Source organism: Sturnira hondurensis, unplaced genomic scaffold (genome assembly GCF_014824575.4).
Source record: "Sturnira hondurensis isolate 20B ecotype Veracruz unplaced genomic scaffold, ASM1482457v3 Scaffold0003874, whole genome shotgun sequence".
Lineage (NCBI taxonomy): Eukaryota > Metazoa > Chordata > Mammalia > Chiroptera > Phyllostomidae > Sturnira > Sturnira hondurensis.
This window is the reverse complement of record NW_028076505.1, coordinates 2,229,814-2,247,381: the sequence shown is the minus strand read 5'-3', so window position 1 is coordinate 2,247,381 and position 17,568 is coordinate 2,229,814. Positions and strand designations below refer to the sequence as shown.

The following is a 17,568-nucleotide window of genomic DNA, read 5'->3' as shown; positions in this document are numbered from 1 at the left end:
AGGGGGGTACGGTGATGGGAGGACATGACTTGGGGTGGTGAACACGTAATACAATATACAGATGATAATTACAAAATTGGACACCTGAGACCTACATAATTTTATTCACCAAGGTCAATAAATCCAACTTGAAAAACACAACACCTTTTATTTGAAAATAAAGGCTCCTAAAATCTTCATGAGTCCGAAATGCGAGAGTACTACCAAGAGGCGAAAGGCCCTCGGCTTCAGTACCTGAAACAGAACAAATGTCTCTGAGCGTTGTCCTGAAGACTGGAGGAGATCTGAGTCCCCTGAGGACACCCACACCTGCGGGGGGCATCGACCAGACTGAGGCACAGCCCTGGGACTGGCCCTTGTCCTCCTGCCCTCCGGGGGGCAGCCTTTCCGATGTCAGAGGCCTGGGGAGCGCTCACGATGGGCCAGACGCAAACAGTGTTGAGTGCTAAGTTCCACAACCTCTCTCCCTTTCTGTGGAACTGGACTTTGAGACTGTTTTTAATTTCGGGAGGTATTATTTAAGTCCTTTTCTTCATGAGAAGAGAAATGAGGAGTTCCTCGAGCCATCTCAGGTTATTCCATGTAACCTCGAAAGGGCAAGTATATGTGGAGCCCGTGGAACTTGTAATGACCCTCACACCCTTTCCTTCTCTCTGCCTCCCCTTCTCCTGTCATCAGGAAAAGGTATAGCTCACCCACTCCCCTGGGTGAACGCTGACTCAGAAAGTTGTTGGAGAGGAAGCAAGAGATGATGGGTGTTTGTATGTAAGTGTGTGAGCGCGCATGTGTTTGTGTCACCATGCTCCAGCACATGTACATGTGTGTCTGTATACACATGGGTGTTCACACGTGAGATTTGTGGGCATGCACACACATGAGTCTGTATATGTGCACGTACAAGATCATGTGTACATGTGTGTGTGCAAGGCCATATGTGCATGTGTGTGCCCACACAAAACTAGGCTCTCCACTGTGCGCATATCTCCTGGGCTCCCAGAAATCAATGTTTTTTGATCCTCATACGTTTAATTAGAGCCAAGGACAACCTCTTCCAACCGCTACCATGTGCATTCTGCAGGGGAAAGTGGCCTGGTGACAGCAACGGCAGCAGCAGAAAATGGACAGAGTCCACAGTGAACTCGCCCTGGACATGCGCATTCTTGGGGAACAGAGTCTGTCACCCTGAAACACGTCTCTTCCTCAGAAGGGCTGTTGTAAACCGGTTATTTTAAAGAAACAGGACTCCGAAAGAACCCGGGACCTCCCCCTCACTGCCTAAAAGGACTTCGCAGAGGACCTGCCCCAGGAAGGGAGCCACCCTGTGGGCAACTACAGTTTAATGTGAACTGTGTGATAGACAAGGGGGTGGACGCCCGGCAAGGCCTGTCTGATCCAAGTCCTCTCTGTGTGCCATTGTTAAGCTGGCCCAGGAAATGTTTGCCAAAGATTTGCTTTTCCATGTAAACGGTCTTCTTCCGCTTCAAAGTCCCAACTTGACTGCCCCCGTTCTCTTCAGACTGGCACAGAAACCTTAACTGCCCAATTTGGCTTCGGGCTCATGTTCTTCTGGAACCTCTGTGTGTACGTATGAAATTAAATGTAATTATTTCCTTCTGCTAATCTGTCTGGTGTCATTTTTCTTTCTTTTTTTAATCCTCACCCAAGGACATTTTTTCATTGTTTTTTTTTTTTTTTTTTTAGAGAGAGAGAGAAGAAGGGAGAGAAACATCCCAGTGAGAGAGAAGCATATTGGTTGTCTCCCGTACGTGCCTGAATTGGGGATCGAACCTGCAACCTAGGTACATGGACGGACAGACTCAAACCTGCTACCTTCCAGCCAGGACACAACGCTCCAACCCATTAAGTCACACCGATCAGGGCTGTCTTACGTAATTTTCATTATCCGAGCAGCCAGAAGAACTAGGAGAAGAAAGGGAATATTTCCCCACCCCCACATTTATTCGTGCCTCCGTTAGAGAAAAACATCGACCTCTGCACACTTCTTGGTATTATAAACAATGCCCCGTGACATGTCCAACAACCAAGCAATTCTGTCTACTTTCCTTGAGAAAACACGTGACTACTTGAGCCTGTGTCGTCATGGCCCCAGCAGGCGGCTGTGCCAGGAGTCATACCTCCAGGCACATGGGGACAGGCCTGGGGACCACCCTGAATGCCAGTGGGACAGGGTGCAGTTGTTAGAAAATGCTACTTCAAAAACTCTACTGATGCATCATTACTCCTTCAATAACCAGACAACCCAAAACAAATGAAATGAATAATAATATAACTAACAAAAGAGTAATTCATAAACCGAGAGCATGAAACCAGCAACCGAAAACCACCACGGCCAAACCCAAACAGCACAAACGGTGCCATGAAATCCAAATCTTTAGGGGTCACTATCTCCGAGTATATCTCTGAATAAAGCGCCCCCCCAAAAACCATCCCCCAGAAAAGATTAGCTTGCCTTCTGGTATTTAAGTTCTTATAAAATTTCTCATATGTTAGGTAGGGCTCTCACACTTGTTTTCTCAAATTAATGTTATTATTGTGAAATATAACACCAGCTGCTTTCCTCCCCCTAAAAGCTTCTTTTTCCTGGAAGCACAGTGGCCTGAAATGACCCCAGTCGGCACTTGGTTGGGATGCTAAGGGTAGCCACCTGGTTGGCTCACTGGCAGAGGAGAGATAAAGAAGAAAAGACATTTAACTTGACTGAATTATTATTCCAGGCTGCTGGACCTCACATTCAGAGGACTAGGGTGTTCAAACAAGGTTTTAAAAAGCCACCTTAAAAGCAATAAGGTGTCTGTGTTACATAAATTCGCCCAAAACAGGAATGCAAAAGACACAATGTTCTCGTGTTATGTAAAGAGATACTTAACAGTCTGGGGTAAAGTTTCCAGTGACAACACCCTGCTTGAGTAGGTTTGCTGGGGCTCGAAGAAACTGGACAAAACCGAAGACCAGTAACGGCCTCCAGAGAACTATTAGCCCCAAAGTGGTGGCTGTGGGGATGACAACAGTGGTGGTCAGGTTCAAGTGCAGCGGCTTCATTGGATGGAGGTATGGAACTGGGAATTTTTCTATGTGACGTCAAATTTTTTTCATGTGTGCAGTAAAATTAGTACACTTTATGTCTTTAAGTGCAGACTGGACAGTTTAATCTGAGTCATTAAATCTTTTACAGCTTTTCTTATATGAAAATGCCTTTAGCGGTCAGTGTCCCTGATCTTAGGGGACACGGAGCGTTGTCGTGCATGTAGGCAAGTCGGAGACACTCTGGACTGCGGGTGTTCAGAACTAGTCCCCCCACGTGCCTCAGGGGGGTGCAGATTGTTTTGAGCTAAAGGCAATTTTAGCTTCCGGCTCAAGAGAGACTTCTGCCTCTCCCTTTATTTTTTTTGAAAATTTTTAGAACTAAATTTATTGAGGTGACATTAGATAATAGGATCGTACAGGTTTCGAGTATACACGTCTGAGATACAGAATCCGTGCATTGCACTGCGGCCCACCATCCAAAATCCGACCACCTCCTCTCACTCTGTATCAGGCCCCCTCATGTCTGTGCCCACAAATTTCAGTTTTATATCCCACATCTGAGTGAGCTTTTTCTGACTGACTCACCTCACTTAGCGTAATATTCTCCAGGTCCATCCACATGGTCACAGGTGGCAGTATGTCATCTTTTCGTGTGGCGGAGTGGTGTCCCATCGTGTGTGTGGACCAATCCTCGGTCACAGGACACTTTGGTTGTCTCCATGTCTTGGCCTCTGTGACTCATGCTGCCATGAACATACGGGTGCCTGTATGTTCATAAGTTTGTTTTTTTCTTAAAGAGGGTCCCCAATTGTATCTGCGTCAGGCCCGCAGAACACAGGTCCTACCAACCCCAGTCAAGAGGACGAAAAGGCCAGAGCAGCGGCTTATCAGCATCAAGTTAAGGAGTGGCCTGGGTAGGACTGGTGATCAAAATATTAATGATGTTAAAGAGAATTTAGACTATTCCAGAATATAACAGACTAGACTCGTGATTTCAATTTAATGTGTTTTTGAAGAATTGGTTTAGACCTTTGATATCGAGCTGAAGGAATGTTACTGCCTTTTAAAACAGTATTAAAATCTTTCAGGCAGTTTACAAGTCGCTGTATCTATAAGGTTAGATTGTTCAAAATCTCATCGGCGCTTCAAGAAGTTTTGCTTGTGAGACAATGAAGTGCTTGAAATAACCCTAAAATATTTAAAAATAAGGAATGCAACTCAAAATGTTTGAGGACATTTAATAAACAGTTTTTGAAGTCCCCGTCCCAAGGGGTTATCAATGGTCTCCGTATGTGTACGTAGAATAAGACAAATTGATCCTAAAGGTCCAAGGATAAAACAGGTTTCACAATGTGTAACTGTGATAAATCAAATAGTAAATCTTTAACAAAGGTATTTGCAAATCGCCTCTTCCACGTGCAAAAGGCGTTCTCCAGGACACCACGGAATCCAGGCAGAGAAAAACAGCTCTTCTTTCAGTTACCCCGCGAACGGAGTTACATCCCTATTTGGAAGTCTACGCCAAGTCTTCCGTAAAATTAACTTGCCTGGAGAGAATGCACGCCGTACCAGGTCAGTTTTCTCGTGTGGCTCCCAGCATTGGGGTTCACAGTGGGGTTTTGTCACCCAGCGCCTTTGAGGTGAGCTTACCCTTTGGAGCCCTCGATTCTGTGGCTGTCTCTCCCTGGCCTGCTGCTCCCCATTTAGAGCCAGGTCCAACCCCGCCCCTGAGGCCCCTGCCTTGCACTCATGGGGGAGCTGCTGCCAGTGGCTGTGTTTCTCCCATTCCCACTGAAGCCCCCTGAGCCCAGGCCTGCAGGAGCTGATTTCCGGAGGATGTCCCAGGAGGGAGGTCTGTAGATCACTCCAGTCTGCTCCCCAAGCACCCAGTCTGAGTGTGGTTCTCATCTCTCTGGATGCCCCAGGGTCTCTGCGTCACCCAGGAAGCAACCCCTCAGTCTGCGATGACCTTGGGGCAGGAGCCCGTGTCACGGAGCCTGTGGTGCCAGGGTCCACTCTCGGCTCACCCTTTTGCTCCATGTCTGCCCCACAGAGGCCTCGGGTCTGTCTTCAGCCCGCATCTTTCTGTTCTCTCTTTGCACGTGTTGTGGGGCGTCGCTGTGTGTTTCCAGACAACGAAAAATGTCAAGGTACCACAACCTCTATTTTCTTCTTCATGTTTTCTGCAACGTTTGAACTCCTTATCAAGCACCTATCTACTGTTTATTACCAGAAAAAGATTTCAAAACACAGATCGGGAAGGAGGGACGTTGTCAGCTGTCACCTGACTTGACCCATAGAGGCGCAGAGCACAACGATCATGATGGATCCCGGCCACCATCCGTGATGCACCTTTTCTCCTGGGCTCCCACCACCGCACCTGTCACAGCCTGCTCAGGCTGCTGTGACCCAGAGCTGCAGACTGAGCATCTGAACCACAGAACCGTGTTCTGTTGCAGCTTCGGAGGCTGGGAGTCAGGGACGAAGTTGTCGTTGGTAGAGTTGGTTCTCCTGCAGCCTCTCTCCATGTCAGGCTGATGGCCACCTTGTCCCCATATGGGCACATGATCTGTGCATGGGCAACATGGGGGTCTCTCTCTTGCATCCACCTCTCCTCTTTGTATAAGGACACCAGTGGGTAGGATTAGAGCCTGCAGCCCAGAGCTCCCTCCCAGCCCCAGACTCTACTGTCCCCTCTTGGGTGTCGGGCATGCACCACTGATCTAACTTGTCCACACCTGAGCTGATGCTGCGCCCCAGACTTGCCACATCTCACCTTGGTTAAGGACAGCTCCATCCTTCTGACCGCTCAGGCCACAACCCCAGAGCATAGCCCTGTGTGCTGTTCCTGTGCAGTAATGAGTGGGGCCTCTCCTCTCCTGCAGAGACAGAGGCTGGAAGGGCCTGGTGGGGTCCAGGTGACGCCTTCCCAGCAGGTTCCTGCTGGCTTGGTGGGCAGTGGTGCCTGTCCTAGGCAGCAGCCCTGCAGGAGTTCTTCGATTCCCGAGGAGTACAGAGCAGGGTTCATTTGCAAGTCAATGCAGTGGCAGCCTTGGAGCCCTGGGACAGCGCTCCTAGGACAGGACGTTCTGCAAACCCTGCAAAGGGAAGATGCTATTTCAGCTGCAGCTGTAAGGACCGCTGTCTTTCAGCTCGTGCTCTCCCCCCTATGCTGGTTCTGCCCGTGATGCTGCAGTCGCCACGGGCTTATTTGGGTGGGTGCTAAGGAGAGCTGAGTTGGGGATACCTGTTGGTTGGGATGGGTAATTTTTTGCCGTCTGCCATCATGCACAGGTAATTCGTTGTTTACTGTGAGGTGTGGGAATGGCTTCTACCACCCCGTGCCAGCGGGGGTGTAAGGGTGCAGGCCAGGAGTCTCCCCATGGTGCCCAGCACCCTACATTGGTGGGGAAGGGAGGAGAGAGAACTTTCCAAATGTGCGGAGGTGGAAGCTACCACGTTCTCCATATTATCCTCTCGAAAGAAATGCTGTTTGAGAGCTGTTGTTATAAGAAGTAAAAAGTCTGCACCCTGACGTGTAGTTACAAAGTTATTATAAAGTTAGCAAAACCCTTACATTATTTTCCCTGGATTTGTGATATTGTGGTACTGTGAGCATTTTAGAATTTGTAATTCCTTGTGGTGGCTTTTCTCATTCTGAATAGATGTCTGCTTTTGATGTGCTCTTGTATTTACAATTTTCTATCTTGCTTCTTCATGAAGGTTCCCCCAGACTGTATAAGCTTTAGCCCCCACAAGGCGTGGGTCTGGCTCCTTGCACTGAACGAAGGTCTTGTGTAAACCAGCCAGTCTGTTTTGCCATTGTCGACCCAGGGAAGAGCTTGAAGGAGCCAATTCCAAGGACGGTGGAAGCCAGTCCCTCCCACCTGCCCCCAGTTTCCTGTCCCTGAGGGCTGGGGCTGTGGTTTCAGGTTTGGTTCTGTGCATAGTTTAGCGCTTCCTCTCTTTTCAGTGGCCCTTCAGAGGCATCGTGGTGAGGACACGTCACCAAGTGCCTGCACAGAGGAGGACACCAGCTAAGGCTGGGGCCTCGTCCTTGGTAGGTGGACACCCCGCTGGAAACTGGGGGACTGGAACCCCAAACCCAGGTTTCCTGGACGTGTCAGTGCCTGCACGCACAGAGGTCTAGAGAGGGGCGTATTCTGAAATCTCTCCTGTGAACCCCAGGGGTTAACATTGCCTCTGCCCACATTTCTGGTCCAACTGGAAAAACCAGCCCGCGGGGCTCTGGGTGACTGCAGGCTGCCAGTGAGAAACGGAGAAAAAATTCCTAATAGAAGCAGTGAGAAAAGGAAAGAAAAGAAGTGGAATGGTGCATATAAGTAAACACAGACCACCTAGATTCCCTCCTGCAGGTGTGGGGGGCAGCGTGGGGCCCTTGCATCCAGCAACTGGACTGTGGACACGGACACACAGGCCCCAGTTTGGAAGTGCCCGGCCTCACTTTGAGTTTCTGTCTCTCCTCTCCCTTGCTGAGGCCCTGATTTCTGCCAGCTCCCCGTCTCCTGTCTTCACCATCTCCCAGCTACCAGCCAACTCCTCGACAGGACTTGTGCATCTTCTAAGGACCTGACCCCGTGGCCTATGTCTCCATGGCCTAGACATCAGCTGGAAACTGCAAGAACCCGATTGCCCCCGTGCTGGGTCACGTGAGTGCAGAAGGACGGCCTCTGAGGATCATGCCTGGACATGACTTCCCTGCCACCATTTCCAGGTCATGGGGCGCCGGCCTGGAGCCTTGCCCAGTTTCCCTCACCTGGAGCATAGCCCCCAGCCAGAAGTGTGCCCAGCCCGACTCCCCAACTACGCTGAAGGACATGTGGTGGGTATGGGCTCCATGCCCTCCCCTTGCGTGAGTCCTGACCCAGCCCTGACCACTGTGCGGCTCTGACCAACAGGCACCAACTCCATCTTGTCTGCAAAACAGGGCTGATAACACCTAACTCTCAACCCCATTCCCCAAATCCAAGGAGACCACATCCAGGAAGCACGATCCAAGTACCAAGCACATGGCAGATATCCTCTGCAAACTGAAAAAAAAATTAAACTGATATTCTTACTCCATTTGAGATGCCAAAACAAAGATACCACAGACTGGTGGGTCAAACAGTAAACATTTAGTTCCTGCAGTCCTGGAGGCTGGAAGTCCAAGATCAGGGCACGGGCAGAGTCACCTTCTGGGGAGGTCCCACTTCCTGGTTCGTAGGTGGAACCAGGAAGAAAGGAGGAGGCTGGGGTCTCCTTTATAAAGACACAAATCCCATTCTTGAGGGCTCCACTCTCATGACCTAAGGCTTCCTTGCAAATGCTGGCACCTTAGGAGTTATGGTTTCAATATATAAAATTGGTGGGGGGACCAACATTCAGTAGCACCCATTTTATTGTAATTCTATCATAAATAATACAAATTTTAAATTTAAATATTTGTTGTAATTATGCAATATAATTGGCACAAAAATTTTATCATGAACTCTTTCTTCTGAAATATTTTTTTTCAGTTGCTTTGGGTGCCACTTGAGGCCCCTGAATGAGAACCAATGCAGCACCGTGAAACCCCTTTATCCTCTCAAACTCCTTCCGGATCAAGGGGTGCTTGGTTAGTTTCTTCCCACAGGAAATTACCTCAGGCTTGGGTCTGTGAAATGCAAGAAGGCGTGTGGTTTCCTCCTCATTAAATGTCAGGAGGAAGGAAGGCACACACACAAAGGGGTCAAGCTACCACTGGGCAGGGGTCAAGGTCTAGGTCAGCATTGCCAATGCCATGGCTGAAAGTGTGAGTCTATAGTGTACAGACAACTAGACCAAAAAGCCCAGGTTCTGAGAATTGGCCCACAGGCTTCTTTCCCAAGAAGCCTGGCCCTTGGGGTTTCGATTCCTTGGGCTGGTTCCCCTTGCTCGTTCCTCTTGCTTCTGCATCCAGCCGTACTCGACTTTCTCCTCTGAAGGTAGGAAGACTCCTTGCCTCTCTACCTTCCTGGGTGACTTGGGGCCCGGCGAGCACCTGTTCAGGAATCTTGACAATTGTCAGATGCTGCCCAAGGATGATGACAACAGGCTGCCCTTATTCGGCATCTAGCAAGCACAGCGCTGTTGCCCTTACACACCCTGTGCCCTTTTGTCTTTCCAATAGCCTGTGGGGTGGCACTACTTGTCCCCTGTTGTGGAGGACGGTTAGAGAATGTAAATAACAGCCCCAGGGTTTAAAACCAATCGCCTGACTTGAAAAATCAATATTTGACCAACTCAAAGTGCACACGCTGGTTGGCCAGGCCCTCTTTAGTGGGCGCCCTTGACTCAGCGTGGAGTTAACTATGGGTCGGAGGTGTCCAAGGGGCATGTCTTCCAGAGGGGGCTCCAGCTGAACCATCTCCCGAGTTAAGAGTATTTTTGTGAATGGCCGGGAGTCATCCCGATCATTTGCTTTTCTCTCTGCCTCTCTTCCTGCCTCACACTTATCTAGCCGACACCACCTCCTGCTCCTGTTGGGAGACACCGTGATGGATTCTGCTCCCTTCCCTCCCCCAAACGCTCTCTTCTGCCCACCACCTGCCAGTCCCCTTAAGCTTGCTACCCCTTCCCCTGACATGCCACCCAGCCACCTCACCCAGGTGAGCCCTCTCGGATTCCCCATTCAATGTTTCTGTTGCTTATCCACCACATTTAGAAGGAGAGTCCAGCTGGCTTTCACCACTCCTTGGAAAATACAAGATGTGACCCTCTGACCACCTGGGACAGAACTTGAATCTACTCCTCTTTTTATCTCCACGCTGAGGGCACTACAGGGACAGCAGGCTGAAGACCAAGTGGGGAGCTTTGTCAACACACTGTTGCATGCCTCCAATTTTAAACTCACTGCCGCAGCGCCAGCGTCATAGCCCAGCTGCAAATGAATGGCTGTGAATATGTCATTTCTTTCCTGATGGTTTTAAAGTGTGAATTAGTAAAAGACAGCCAGCAAGATGACCAGCTCTGGAGCGTGGATTGTCCAGGTGCTGCCCCTGGAGGCCAGAAGGACACTCCTGGTGAAGTAGCCCCACAGAGCTGACCCTGTCCCTACAGATGAGGCCCCACTAGAGGTGAACCCCCTCAGGGGCAGTCTGATAACCTCCATCCCAGAGACTACTAAGGGGAGGGGAGAGACAGATGTGTCTGGGACCTTGGGACCACCTGAGCAGGTTCTCTGAGGCAGGGCCCAGAAATGTGAGAATGACTGGAGACGTTAAACGCCCCCCCGCCCCCACACACACGAGTGCATGCGCACTGTCCAGAAGGTATCCAGTCATGTACTATGAAAAATAGAGACATTTATTAAAGAAGACTCAAGATATAAGACACACTGTACATAGGACAATGATGCCTCAGTCCCCTTCAAGTAGTCAGCTTGGGACCTCGCACAGTTCTTTCTCCCAGTCAGCATCAGCTGCCCCGTCGTATTTTCCTGAATCTCACTGATGGTCTGAATTCTCTGCCCTTTCGAAGTGGCCTTCTGAATTATCCGAATAGTTTCTGTGGAGGAGTGTTCAAACTTAATACTAGATTTGATGCAGATTCATTGCTCTACTTGCTCAGTTATTTTGAATGCAATGTCCACACAGTGCACATGCTCACTCAATAGCGTCTACCAGCCCCCTGACTGGTACAGTGAAGTCATCATTGTTCAGGCATGCGCATTCCAGTCCACTCTCCTTGGTTGCCAGGTTACACTGATGTCACACAAACTGTTCTTGTTGTAGTAACAATGGCTGGAATCTTTCCGGGCAGACCTCATTCATGAATATGACCTCTGTGATGGTACTGTTTTCTAATCTCCCGGGGCTGACCAACCCCTCTCCCAAGTGGCGCCTTCTCCTGTTTTGTTTGTGTTAGCTGTTTTCCTACGTTCCATCGGACGAAGGTGAGGTCTTGCTGGTACTGAACTGTTTTCTCTCCAAACACAGCGCTGAATTCCTGTGCTCTGGTCCATTTCGAATCTACTTCCACCATCACAAAGCAATGATTTTGTGATTTTCACATACTTGGGTCACCTCCCTGTCATTCCATGTGAGGCCACAAATGCTTCTACTGTGAAAATGTCGATGTCTCACTCAGTCTCACTGACTGAGTCTGCGTGGCCACCTACTCCTGTGCGGTGGTATTATTCATGGTTTCTTGTGTGGCTGGACAGTTGGATATGAATCCATATACTGTCCTACAGTTTCTCTGCCCCTCCCTGTTCAGAGGGGAGTGGACGATGGGGGTGAGAGATGGAGGGAATCGACCAGAAGTGGTTCTTTGTGGATTTGTTTATACTCCAGTTCTAGAAGAACCTTTGAGATAGTGCCGTGAATTTTTACAATGAAGGGAGGGAAGAATTTGCTCAGAGGGCAGGGACTTCCCTTTTAATGGAGAAAGAGAAGAGAGAGGGCGGGGGAGGTAGGCGAGGGTTTGCTATGCACGCTAAGTGGAGACTAATTACTTTCAACTTCCTCTTGTAGAGACAGCCAATCGCCCTTGCCCGAGGGGATGTAAGTGTGCTGTGCCCATGGCCACTCCACTGGTATCCTGCGTGACGAGACCCCTTTATCGGCGTGTGGTGTCCTCTGTCACAGCTCGGCCCACAGACACGGCTTCTGCCCCATCCGAATGGTGAGCCCATGGTCAGCCCCATCTCCTGGGTTTTCCAGAGAAGCTGGATTTTACATGAAATCTCCCAAATGTACAATGTCGGTTTCAATGTTTTTAGAATTTGCTGCGCTTCTAGAGTAAGATATGTCATGCCTAGTTTGGCCCACGGCGACCAGTAAGAGTGATCTGTCGTTGCCTGACACGTTTTTGGAAAGTGACCAGTGCTCTTTCTTCTGACCTCTGGTCATATATTTAAGTCAAAGAACAATTAAAACACAAAATTGTGACTCGACTCTTCGCACCATCTCTAGGAGAATGCTGTGTCAGGGGTAGTCCCCCCCATTTTATGGAGGGTCCCTGGACAGGACGGTGCCTGGGCAAGAAGTCTCCGTATGAGCTTGTTTGGTAATTTCGCCTGAATTAGAACAAACCGTCTTTTCCCCACGACATTGGCTGGCATCTGCTAGGAAACCGTCAGGGAAAAATCCACATCCCTCGTGACTACCCGAGTGGAAAGCAGCCCACCCACATGACAGCTTGGGTGTGGCTGTCCCTCCCAGCCCGTGCCAGCCCTGGGTTTGTTTGCTTTGCCTCAATTCCTGCCTAAATAGGTTGGTGTGATCTGTCTCCACTCATTGAGACAGATGAATACCTTGTATTTGCCCAGCTCTTCACATTTACAGAGTCTCCTCATTTGCTGGCTAATTTAACCCTCCATGGTCCAGAAATGTGTTGTTTCACTGAATTCTCAGAGGACCTGATTCTCAGAGGAGTTCAGCTACCTGCCTTGGAGACTGCAGGAGTTAACTACTTCTGAACTTTAAGACTTTGACCTCAGGGGCCCCTGGAGGGTGGGATGTCTCACCCTGTGTGACTCTGGATGTCTGCTCCCTTTTCTTTCCACAGGTGGGCGCTCTCACGCCCACCCCAGCACCCACAGCCAGCACTGGGGCCAATCTCCAGCCCCTCCCGTGACATTGCCAGTGGGTCCCTGGTGTAGAGGTTCAAAGTGAGTCACCTCAAAGTTTGTCTCTATGGTATTCGAATTATTTCAAGTTAAAAGCAACAGAGACCTGCAGGCTCAAGAGGAATTTCCGCTGCCCCCTCTACTACTAAATGCTGAAAGAATTTAAATTAGGGGCGTGGCCCATGATACACGGATCAACAGAGATGACTTTTCACCTATCTACGTGGCAGGGCGAACTACTAATTACTGCACTGTGCTTCCCCGGCAGTGACCTCCTGAAGCCCCAGGTGCCTTCCCTCATCCCCAGCTCAGAATGTCCCTGGACCCACACTCCCTTCTGCCTCTGCCTCTGTCCTGCATGCGGGGCTCCCAGACATGTGCATGTGATTAAGTCGGGTTATTTTCTCTTGCCGATCTGTCCCATGTCTCTCAGATGCTTAGAGCAGCCGGAAAGAACCTAGAGGGCAGAGGAGCCTCCTGCCCGACCCTGGGGCCCACTGGTCCCCGTGTGCAGTCCTTTTCCGAGGACGTGGGCAGTGCAGGAGAAAGTGGGGTTTTGTCCTCTTCCTTCTTGACAACAGAATGATCTACTGCTTTACCACAGACGTTTTGTACCCAGTGCTGCAAGCGTTACCAATGGGAATGTGGCCACTGTTCAGTTTCTTTATTAGCTGTATTGAGTAATGGATCACTGTCTAGCTACATGACACTGGTCCATCACTGTCAGGATCAGGCTCCGCAGATGACTCCTGAAACAAGGAGATAAAGCCCAGGTCATTAGTCATGGTCACAAGGCAGAGACAGTAGTGACTGGGCAGGGAAGGCCAGTGGAGTCATTGAAGAACTGGGGGTTCGGGTGAAGTCACAGCTTTTGGGGTCGGTGGGGGGAAGGCAGGACGGGGGATGGGTGATGCGGACAGGCTGCGGTGTTGCTACAACAGCCGACCCTGGTGGAAACAGCCAGGCTTGGAGTTTGAGGCAGTGATTCAAAAACTCTTCACACCCTGAGTGGCGTGGCTCCATGGGCGGGGCATCGTCCTGCACACAGAAAGGTCACTAGTTTGATTCCTGGTCAAGGCGTGTGCCTTGGTTGTGGGTTTGGTCCCTTGTCGGGGCACCTATGGGAGGCACGTACAATGTTTCTCCCCCTCTTTCTCCCTCTCCTCCCTTCTCTCTAAGAATTCAAAATGAAAAAGACTCCTTAAGGGTGTAAATCGCTGCTCCTTTCCGCCGAGGAGCTGGCGGGCCTGTGGGGGGTTTTGCCTGGGCTCCCACCATAGGAAAGTCGGGCTGATTGAAGTCGGTGAGCTGGTTCTGGCTGGGCGCGGGTGGCTTCTGCTCTCATTTCTGTTCGTACCTTCAGGTACGAACTGCTGTGGTTTCCATAAGCCAGTGACAGAGAGGAATACCTGTGTGTTTGGGTGTCTCACAAACACAGCATCTGGCAGAAGGAAGGCCTGCTTCAGTGTGGTTGGTAGGGTAATAATATGGGTGTAATGATTTATAATTTAACTTGAACATTTCACCTAAAATGTCGTATGGCGTACTTGAGTGTGATACTGTGTTACAAAATTACATGCTTATGATTTTGGGATAAGAGAGTTTGTAATAAGCCCTGGCTGGTGTGGCTCAGTGGATTGGGCACCAATCTGCTAACCAAAGGTCACAGGTTCAATTCCCAGTTGGGGCACATGCCTGGGTTGCGGGCCAGGTCCCCAGTAGGGGGCGTTTGAGAGGCAGCCATATGTTGATGTTTCCCTCCCTTCCCCTCTCTAAAAATAAATAAAATCTTTAAAACAAAAGAGTTTGTAATAAAAAAAAGGGGGGGCATTATTTGTGCCAGACCCTGTATACACGTACACATATCATATGTATGGGGTGGGGCCAAAGTAGGTGTGCAGTTGTGAGTATGCAAAATGCTGAGTTTATTCTTGTATTATTATTTAACTACTGCGTTATTTTCCATAGGAACAACTGTAAACCTACTTTTGCCCCACGCTGTGTGTTTGTAGGTGCGTGTGTGTATGTATATATGTATACACACAAAATGTGTGTGCACACACATAACATGTATGTCATACAAATATGTGTACATGCACATGTGTACGTATACACATGTATTTATATTTAAATTGTGCTCTGCATGTCACATATTCAAGACCAATCAAACCAGTGGCATTCGAGTCAAAATGAACTATGCTGCTTATTGACTAGTTATGGTTTGTTTCTGTCGCCATTTGTTAGTCTCCACTCATAAATGGTGATAGCTGAACACAGTGGCCACCAGTGCACCCTCATGCCCCAGGACGTGGAAGGAGGGCCAGGTGGTCACTGCAAGCTGGCAGCCACCCAGACAGTCCTGCTCAGCTCTGGGCACATGGCCTCCATCCCGAAGGCCATCCCGAAGGCCATCCCAAAGACCTTATGTCTATCTTGCACTGGACCTTGCGGGTGGGACGTGGTGTGTCTCTGGGTGACAGAGACGTGAGGGTTTTCTGAACTTGGCTGTGACCAAGAAAACTACAAAGATGATGGGAAACAGGTGTGGCTCCCTGAACTGCCTCCCTGGCTCAGAGCAGCAGGGTTGGGTGGAAGGGAGCAGGCTCGGGGTGATGAACTCAATAGCAAAGACTAGGATCATCCTGGCTTAATTGGTTTTCAAAGTTATCTGTGTACTTTTTAGCTAGAATAGAGAAATCATACATAAGCAGGAAAATAGGCATGTTTTATGATGAGAGAAACTTGGGGGGGAATACACTTTAAGTTTTAGATTTTTAAGAACTTGTTATGAATAAAATAATATTTTTAATGTCTCTCTTTTCAAAGAAAGCAACTATTCAGATCTTTGGCATGCCTGAAACCCCTCGGCTGTGTTGGGTGGGCGGGGGAAGGTACAGGAGGGTGCAGGCATGGGACTCACACCCAGGGCCCCATGTGGCCCATTTCACTAATAAATTTTCTGGAAATACAGTTGCATTTTAAATTCTATTTTAATTTGACTTGAAAGACCTAAGTAATGTATATTCTGAAATGAATAACAAAAATTGTACTACTTATTCAGAAACACATTTTCATAAAATTCTTTTTAAAAAGCATGGTAGAGGGTGATTTTTGGAGCAGCTAAAGCTTAAAACTCCTCCCCTGGGCTTCAGTGAGCACCGCGCAGAGCACCCCTACACACACACACACACACAGACTCTCACAAGCACTTGCCCTCACTGCTGGGTCCCTGAGTGGGTGGGGCAGGGCAAGCAGGTGACCTGCAAAGGTGTGAAGATGCCTTATCTCCACTCTGACACCCTCACAGATGGCCTCTGCTCTGAGGTCAAGCGAGACCTTTGGAAGGCTCTGGGAAACTCCAAAGTCTGACCCAGGAGCCAAAGATTTTCAAGCCGCGGTACAGGCTCTTTGGGGGAAATCTTGCACCTGATCTGCAAAGTAGACCCATGCAGAGGGGGACAGGGACAGTGTTCAGGCCTGTGGTGCCCTTCTCACCTTGGCCCCCGCCCCAAGGATCAACTCCACGCCCCCGTGGCACCTGCACTGTCCCAGACTCCTCTGAGCACGTGTAGAATCAGCTCTTGTGTGTGTGTGTGTGTGTGTTCACTGGGGGACAGGAGGGAGAAGCTACTTCTTCTGGCCACACTGCAGCCACTCACGGCCGCCCTCTCCCCTGCCCCCTTGCCAAGGCTGCCAGTGGGAGCCTTGGGTCTTTTTCTCCTGGAAATCGTGCTGCTTAAAAGAAAAGGATCCCTATGGGCGGTCTCACCATCGTGCCTCACCAGTCCTGACTTGTCTAACTTGGTGTTCAAAGCAGTGCTTTTCAGAAAGCCCAGGCTGTGGGCTTGATATCAAATTGTACAGGCTGACCTTTAATGAAGTTTGCTGAACAATAGACTGTGGCTGGTGGAGCCAGCGCGGCTTCTGCAGAAGTGCTGCAAGGGTCGCGGCGGGTGCCCAGGTCGGCTTCGCTCCTGCGCTGCACCCGGGTGTCTGCAACATGCCACTCACTGTCTAAAATGCTGGCATTCAGCAGTCCGATAAGAATACTAGTCTTGACACGATAAAAAAAAGTATTTTTCTCGACAAGGCAGGGAGAGCAGACTCCGCTGGCTTTCTGAGGGAGGGCAGGTACGGGGGCTTTGGAGATCACAGAGGCTGCGACGGTCCCAGGTGAAAATGTGCTTGGAAAACACAAGGAGCTCGACCCTCACCAGGCTGAGGCCAACGGTTCACCCGCCGGAGGTTCCTTCTAGAACAGGTTAGTGGAAAATCGATCCATTCACGTGATTTAAGGCAGTGAGTACCTTTACTTTATGGTTCTTAGAGCCGCGGGAGCCATCGTGAAAGTCTAGGTAACGAAGTGGGTCTCAGAAAGGGAGGCGCTTGGCTAGAAGCTGCCATAGGTCATGTTTTAGAGGAAGGTGGTGCGTCCTGAGTGCGGGGAGCGGTGGCGGCAGCGGCAGTGTAGCAGCCCCAGTAACGATACTAGTAGCGGTAGTAACAGTACTACTAGTGGTAACAGCAGCAGCAGCAGCATCAATACTAGTAGCGGTAGTAACAGTACTACTAGTGGTAACAGCAGCAGCAGCATCAATACTAGTAGCGGTAGTAACAGTACTACTAGCAGTAACAGCAGCAGCATCAATACTAGTAGCGGTAGTAACAGTACTACTAGCAGTAACAGCAGCAGCATCAATACTAGTAGCGGTAGTAACAGTACTACTAGCGGTAACAGCAGCGACATCAATACTAGTAGCGGTAGTAACAGTACTACTAGCGGTAACAGCAGCGACATCAATACTAGTAGCGGCAGTAACAGTACTACTAGTGGTAACAGCAGCAGCAGCATCAATACCAGTAACGGCAGTAACAGTACTACCAGCGGTAACAGCAGCAACAGCAGTCATGGCAGCAGCAGTGGTGGCAGT

General features: G+C 49.6%; 1 protein-coding gene across 2 annotated transcripts in view; it reads left to right on the top strand.

Annotated features, from left to right (window-relative positions):
* The first annotated feature begins 11,540 nt into the window (after positions 1–11,540).
* The window catches only part of TMPRSS2 (transmembrane serine protease 2), a 53,945-nt gene continuing 47,917 nt past the window's right edge, over positions 11,541–17,568 (top strand). For both annotated transcript variants that reach the window (XM_037043000.1, XM_037042999.1), the window contains exon 1: positions 11,541–11,691. The gene's annotated coding sequence lies outside the window, so the exon portion shown is untranslated. The remainder of the gene's footprint in view (positions 11,692–17,568) is intronic.